Below are 8,601 nucleotides of genomic sequence, written 5' to 3'. Positions count from 1 at the left end.
TAAATCTCTAGCTGGACCATATGCATGGTTGCTCATTTTTTGCACTTGTGTGCAATCAGTACATAGAGTGATTAAGTAGTAACTCCCTTATGAAAGTCCGTGAGTAGTGAAAGGGGTGAGATTAGCGTCAATGGGAATTAGCATTAAAAACACCCCCTGGGCGAGATTAGCGTCAATGGAAATTTAACATTAACCACCCTGGGCGAGATTAGCGTCAATGGAAATTTAACATGGGCAAAAAACCCTGGGTAAGATTAGCGTCAATGGAATTTAACATTGGAGAAAGGAAAAAAAAAGGAAATATTGAGATTAGCGTCAAAGGCATTCGAACAATGGAAAAAAAAATATCGATTCTAGGGACAAAGGCAATTGAACATGGGGAATAGAGTTTGGGTCTGTCTAGGGACAAGGGGAATTGAACATGGGAATAAAGTGTGGGTTTGTCTAGGGACAAAGGTGAATTGAACATGTTAGAAAAAAAACTACTTTAGGGACAAGGGGAATTGAACATGGGATTTTTTTTTTTAAAATTTTTATAAAGGGGTAGGCAATTGAAAAGTCATTCTCTTTTCGAGAAATATGGCTGGCCCTGAAAAGGGCCTTTGGTTTCTTCTTCTTCTTCTGCTTCTAATTTCTTCTTTTTCTCCACCAACTTCTTATTTTCTCACCTACACTCTTTTTCTTCTTTTTTTTCTCCTCCTCTTCTTTCTTCTCTTCCTCCTCCTCTTCTTTCTTCCTCTTCTCATTTTCTTCTTCTTTTTCAATTTTTTCATTCCATTTTCTTATTCTTATCCTTTCCTCTTCATCCTCCTTCTCCTCGTTTATTTCCTTCATCACACCACTTATCATGTCCTTTGCTTTTCTTAAGTTGTTAATCTCCATTTTTACTCTATGCGCACTATAAGAATAGTGGTCTTCATTGAGTCGTACTAGCATTTGTTCTATCATGCCCAAATTGTCAAGGACGTCTTGCAATGTTTGAAATTTATCGAGGTGGTTCGAAGCCATCTTCTCTGTAGAATGGTTTGAACGACGAATACTGTGGGTTCTTATACGAAAAGCGTGGACGTGAAGGAAAACATCCCCCAAAACATAAAATTGATATTACCTAGATCATGACCTAACATCGTGCGGACGTGAAAGAAACCATCCCCTACTTTTCTCATTTCATTCCAATACCCAAGCAAGGAAAATACCCTAACGATATTAGCTCCTACAGACCCATTTCCCTAACAAACAACATTTGTAAGATCATGGAAACCATAGTCACCAACCGACTCAAACACCACCTAGAGAGCAATAATTTAATCTCCGATAATCAATGCGGATTTAGAAACAAAAGATCCACCACGGATCAACTAATACGATTAGAAACCGCAATTAAATTGGCGTTCAACTCCAAACGCAAAGCTGATAGAAATTTAATTGCAGTATTTATTGACCTCGAAAAGGCATTCGACCTTGTATGGACCAAAGGCTTATTAGCCAAACTCAACCACTACGCCATCACAGGTCGAATGTTTAAATTCATTGAAAACTTCCTCGCTGACCGTAAAATATCAACCAGAGTCGGCGACACCTACTCTGAACCACACACACTTGAAAACGGTACACCACAAGGGAGCGTACTCAGCCCAACCCTTTTCAACATCATGATTAATGACTTGGACACCAACTTAACATCAAAACTAATTGAACTCTCACAATTTGCTGATGATAGTGGATTATGGAGAGCAGGAAACCCTTCCAACCACAAAGTAATCAGCGATATTCAAACAAGTTTAAACAAAATAGGGAAATGGGCTGATAAATGGGGTTTCAAAATATCCCATGAAAAAACCATAGCAGTATTATTCACCACCAAACGTAAATTACAAAATCAGTTTCCCAAACTCACCATCCAAAATCAAGAAATTAAATTCGTAAATGTAGCACGATTTTTAGGAATGCATTATGACTCCAAGCTAAACTGGGGACACCACATAAACGAACTAGTCAAAAGGTGTAATAAAGACCTTAACCTCCTTACAACCCTTAAAGGAACCACCTGGGGATCCAATCAAGAAACCTTACTAGCTTTATATAAATCGTTAATTAGATCTAAACTAGATTACGGATGCCAAATTTACAACTCGGCACCGCAAAATAACCTCAAAAAACTAGATAGCATACAAAGAAAGGCCCTAATTATTTGCACTGGTGCACTACCATCCACATCACTAGTGGAACTTCAAATCTTAACTGGAGAACTGCCGCTCCACCTTAGAAGACAAGAACTCACCCTCAGATATGCAGCCAGGCTAACAACACACCCCGACACACACCCCACCCGGCTAGCTATAAATAAATGCAACATACCTTTTAGAACTAAATTATCACAAAACATACCAGCAGGGAAATTTGTCCATCAATTAGTTGAACAACTTCCTATAGACAAACTCCAAGCAGAAATTGCAAATCACTATGACAAAGAACCATGGATAAATATCAACCCCACAGTTAACACCCTCATTACGAAATATGGCAATAAAAACGAACAGGAACTCAAACTAAACACAATCTGTACAGAAGAAATCAACTCAAAATATTGCAACTACATTAAGATTTACACTGATGGATCCAAAATTACAGAACCACCCAGAACAGCAGCAGCTTACGTAATCCCCGAACTTAACATTAAAGTAGGAAGAAGACTACTTAACCTCTGTTCTATATACACAGCTGAATTCTGGGCCATACTTGAAGCACTCAAATGGATCAAAGAGAACAAAATACCCCAAGCGGTAATAATAAGTGACTCGCTAAGCGTCATAAACTCAATACTTAATAACAACACCAAATCAAGAGAAAACTATCTTAGGCAAACCAATTTATTGTTAAAAATACTGAACAATAATAACTTACAAGTAGAATTTATGTGGATACCATCCCATATTAACATACCAGGTAACGATATGGCAGATATAACAGCTAAACAAAAACTAAACGAAACCACTCACATCAACCTAGATTATAGCATATGCGAACTCAATAGCATATCTAAAACCCTCATTGATAATAAATGGCAGGAATTATGGAACACAAGCACTCAAGGCAGGAAACTAAAAACCATCATTAAAGAAGTATGTAGAAATAGGAAACCACCCAAAACAAAAGGCAGTGAACAAAAATTCATAAATAGAATACTCACGGGCAAAACCAAGCTGGCTAACAGCTTCGGACAGTACATAGGACCACAACCACATAACCCTAACTGCTACCACTGCAGGGTCCCAGAAGACATAGAGCATATTTTTAACAACTGCCATACACTTGAAAAAGAAAGGGCTAAGTTTAAAGTTAAACAGCATAAAATTGGATCCCCTACAACATACCCAGAATTCTTGATGAACACAAACCCCAATATTAATCTAACATTCAAAAATATCATAAGTTTTATACACGAATCCAATCTACTCAAAAAAATCTAAGAAAGTAAATCAAAGACCAGTTAAAAATATAACAAATCACTGTTTGGGAATTATGACGGCCGGCTCGGTCTCGTGGGTTCACAGACTGACACAGCCGTTCATAGCCCGAATAATAAAAACCAGTTAAGGACGAATATTACAAAATCACTGTTTGGGAATTATGACGGCCTGCTAGGTCTCGTAGGTTCACAAACTGACACAGCCGTTCATACCCCGAATAATGGGGCCCCGAGTGGCCGAGTGGTCTAAAGCGCTCTTCGTTACGGATCACTGCCATCTCACCTCTGTCTGCGGCGGTTCGAGTCTAAGATTCAGCCAATGTGGGCATGTTAGAAAGCCTGCCAGTAGCTTCTCGTGGGTCGGTGGTTCTTTCCGGGGTTTTCCGGGTTCTTCCTCCACCATTAATACTGGCCGCCATGTATAGCCTATCGTGCTGAAAAATGGCGTTAAACCCCACAACAACAACAACCCCGAATAATAAAAACCAATTAAGGCCACAAAAAATTAAAATAGGAAAATAGGAATTAATTAAAACAGGACTCCATAATAACATACAAACAACCATAAAAACAAGTTTTCATTCCAAACCAATAAGATAGGGAATCAAAATAAATAAGGAATTGATGAATAAAAAAAAAAAAAAAAAATAACTGTCTCCTTGTCTCTTAAACAACATCTGGCTGAACTTTTAAATCAAGCTTCCACAGCTATTTCTACTAACATACTCAGCCAAATCCAGGCAATGTTGGCAGACGACACTGAAGAATTTGAAACTTCCACGCTGGCAGCGGCCCTGGAAGTATCATCATCCAGCGGCGATGAAGCTGATGAACCTGCACCACCTAAACAGAGTGGAAAAAAGGAAGGCTCTGTCTACCGGAATATCGGACTGGGAAAGGCAATTGATGATATCAAAAAAGCGGGCCACTTCGTCAATGCCACAAGACCGGGTGTCCTAATGTGACCTCATCGCTGCCGACCAATCGTGGCGGGAGTCACATACTGCTTGGTTTGACACCTGGGGCATTTCAATCCAACTAAGAAACACGAGTGTGTGGTGTGACTATTCCCACTCATGTCTATTAGCCTTTCAGTCAGGTTGTTAAGGACTAGTTAGTCCTACACCTGAGTGGCTAAATTAAAAAGTACTCTTTGAGTACATAAAAGCCTGGGGGATGAGGCTCCTTTTCCTTCCCCCAGGAGTAATTAAAAATCACGCAGTGCGTGAATAAAAAAGTGGTACATGTTCAAAAGAACGAAAACCACTATAATCCAACTAACTAACTAACTAACTATGTAATATACTATCCACATAAGTGAAGCAACAATACACTAACCCCAAATCTAGTATTTACACACGCAAATCATTAAAACAAACCAAAATCTACTATCCACACAATCGTACGTGAGCTGTTACAAAACCCAAACTATACTCTCCACATACGCTAAGAAACAATAAACAAAATCCATAATCTACTATCCACACAATCCTACGTGAGCGGTTACAAAACCCAAACTATACTTTCCACATACGCTAAGAAACAATAAACAAAATCCATAATCTACTATCCACACAATCGTACGTGAGCGGTTACAAAACCCAAACTATACTCTCCACATACGCTAAGAAACAATAAAGAAACCCATAATCTACCATTCACACAAACTTACGTGAGCAGTTACAAACACAAACACACAAACACATACACTCGCACTATGAAAAAAGAGTTAGTGTTTATATTCACACTACTCTACCTACACACACACACACACACACACACACACACACACACACACACACACACACACATTGGCAAATGGATGGTTATTTCTTTTCTAGAGTATTGGGTAGCCCTGAAAAGGGCTGTTTTTTGGAACTTCATGGACACCTGGTTAATGGTGGCACCTTTGAGGCCTGGCGCCACATACACATCTTGTTCCCCAGTTGCTTTTTACTTTTTTGGGGGAGAGAGCAGAGGCAGGATATGTGGCTTCAGAATCCCAATTTTCGGTTTCTGGGATTCTGAAATTTCTTCTTCTTTTCTCCTTTTCCTCCTCCTCTTCTTTGTATCTTCTCTCCTCCTCTTCTTTATATCTTCTCTCCTCTTCTTTGTATCTTCTTTCCTCCTCTTCTTTGTATCTTCTCTCCTCCTCTTCTTTATTTCTTCTTTCCTCCTCCTCTCTCATCCTTCCTTCTTCCACAATGGCCTCCGCGGCCAGTTCGTTCAACAGGCGCCTGGCATATTCCAGATGCACATGAAGTTCCAACAGTTTCGCCAGTCTCGTGTTCATTCTGGTGTTGATCAATCAACAAGGGTAGCTGGACTGCCGAACGAGTTTCAATTTATACTAAAACTGCGGACGTGAAGGAAAACATCCCCCTAAAAAACATAAAATTGATCTTACCTAGATCATGACCAAAAAACAACGCGCGGACCTAAAAGAAACACTCACTCACTTTTTTATACTGCCCATTCCTATTCTAAAAATTTTTTTCATTAATCACTCCAATATACTATTCACATACGCAAAGCAATCCAATCAACCCCCCCCCCAATCTACTCTCCCCACACCTCAAACAGCCAAAAACAACATGATCTTAATCTACTATCCACACCAACGTACGTGAGGTGTTACAAACACAAACACACAAACACATACCCTCCCACTATAAAAAAGAGTTAGTGTTTATATTCACACTACTCTACCTACACACATTGGCAAATTGATGGTTATTTCTTTTCTAGAGTATTGGGTAGCCCTGAAAAGGGCTGTTTTTTTTTTTGTTTTTTTTTTTTTGTTTTTTTTTTTTGTTTGCTATGGCAATCTTTTAGTTTCTAAGAATGCGATGTCCTCTGAGGATAGACTTTCTGGCGATAGGTCTGCTTCTTCGGAAAGAGAAGAAGAACTCTTTGGTGTCGATACGACAATCGACAAAGCCTCTCTCAGGTTCAGGTTCCTGCTGCTGTTGCTGCTGCTGTTGTTGTTGTTGTTGCTGCTGTCTCTGAAGTCTGTACTTCTCTGTCCATTCTTCTTTCTCCCTGTTCACTTCTTCTCTGAAGAGTTCTTCTATCAAGTCTTCAGTGACTTTTAGCATTCTCACATTCTCTATCTCTTCTGACTTCGGTATCAGACTGTGTCTGACCCTATGCAAATTCACGTAGGCTTCGTTTAGCTTAGCTAGTTTGGAGCACATCTTCGTAGGAGGATGAGTCGACAATGGATGGTTAGACTGGAAACAACCCGGTTCTTAAAGTCAAGGCGCGGACGTGAAGGAAAACATCCCCCACACGGTTTTCGAGCCGCAACGTTCAATGAGTGTCATGAGAGGGATAGTAAGAAGTCAAAGAGCATAAATCAACATTCTTATAGCCAAACAAACCACAAAGGCATTTTTTTTCAAAACACAACATTTTTTATTCAAAATCACTTAACATTAACCAACAACTCTAACATTTTTAACAATAATCCAACAATATAACATCAAACATTTTTTCAAATGACAAGCATTTTTTTCAATTTACACTCTACTTTAAACAGGGTTGGCAACGTTGTGAATGAAATTGTGATTTCCACTGTTGCAAGTCATTGAGTTATGGATGGACACTACGTTTCCTAGCTGAAGACAACAAAATAAGCATACTAGTCACAAAATCAACGATTTACTTTCTCATCGTTTCTAGAAAAACCATGATCAAAATAAGTCACTAAATGTTCTTTTGCTGATAATAAGTGATCAATTTCGATCTCGACTTTCTCTTTGAATTTGTCAAAGAGGGCTTTGATGTAATGGATTTCTTGAGTCGTTAATGGAGGACAGAAATGTTCACGCAAGTCTTTATACCACCAACGTAACACGTCTTTTTTAAACAGACTCCAAGCTTCGTCCAAATATTCTTTGAATTTTTCTTCTTGACTGATGTTTTGACATTCATAGTAATCATGCTTCATCCATATCGTAACTGTGTCTGCCAGGTATGTAGCACAGTCGGAGACCAATTGCTGTTCTTGTTCTGGACATCTCGACATGATCATGATGTCCTTTTCGTCTGTGTCTTGGGATTCTCCTTCCACGGTCTCCTCACATTTCATGTCTAAAGTTTCTCCACTAGGCAAAGAGGGATAACAGTCTTCCATGGCTTCTAATAGTCTAGAATGACTTCTCTCAAACTGTTGATTTCTATGGTATTGTCGAATTCTGCATACAGGAGGACGTTCACTGTGTGATCTGGAGGTGGATTTGCAAACTGAAGTTCCACACGAATCTGGCCCGATTTTATAGGGTGGAAATGTCCCTCGTCGCTGCCTTGGTCTGGAGTGAAATCATAACCCCACAAAGCATAGCCTCCTGCATAATCGTCGTACGAAAAACCGTGACTGGTGTTGGTTCCTAACTGTCCCGTGGCTTCGTACAGGGACAAGTACGATCTCAAACAATTCTTTGCGACACCAAAGTTGGGCTCAAAGGGTCGGGTACACAAGGTCTTGCCGTCGCGACTGACTTCGATCTTGGACACATTGTAATGTTGAAACTCAAAAGGATTTTGATCGTGGGTTCCGTTGAAGGCTGAATTCCTGACGATACCAATAATCGAACGCTTGGGTAACTGTCCTTGGAACAGATGATCTTCGATCATAGATCGCTGTCCAGCGGGAATGGTGAACGTTTTCACTTCTACGCGTCGTATCGGATACTTGGTGGTCGTTCTGCTCAACGTCTGACTGACGTCGTTTCCCACTTTAGGTAACACTTCCACACGACGCACGTAAAGTCGGGCTTCTTGAATGATAGTTTTGTATTCGTTGGCATGAGCCATCAAATGGAAAGCGGCACTGCTACGATTCAGTCTCAGACGGATATCCACCCCGTTCAGCAAATACTTTTCTTGTAACCACATGTCCAAATGCAAACGATCCATCAGTTCTAAACTTCGCCCTTGCAGAATTTTCTTACGACGGTCGTTAAACCCCACATTGTGAGGATTGTCATCTTCTGTCAGGACTGTGTCGCTAAACGTGCCTACACCTGCCGTGTCAGGTTTCCATACCACGCAAGCATCCAGATGAGTATTCTTGGCTTCTTTTCCGTACGTCAAGAGATTTTCCAAGTAAGCACGATATGGGTAAGTAT

This window comes from Sinohyriopsis cumingii, chromosome 19 (assembly GCF_028554795.1).
Source record: "Sinohyriopsis cumingii isolate HCF-2022 chromosome 19, ASM2855479v2, whole genome shotgun sequence".
NCBI lineage: Eukaryota > Metazoa > Mollusca > Bivalvia > Unionida > Unionidae > Sinohyriopsis > Sinohyriopsis cumingii.
Note: the sequence above shows the minus strand (reverse complement) of the source record.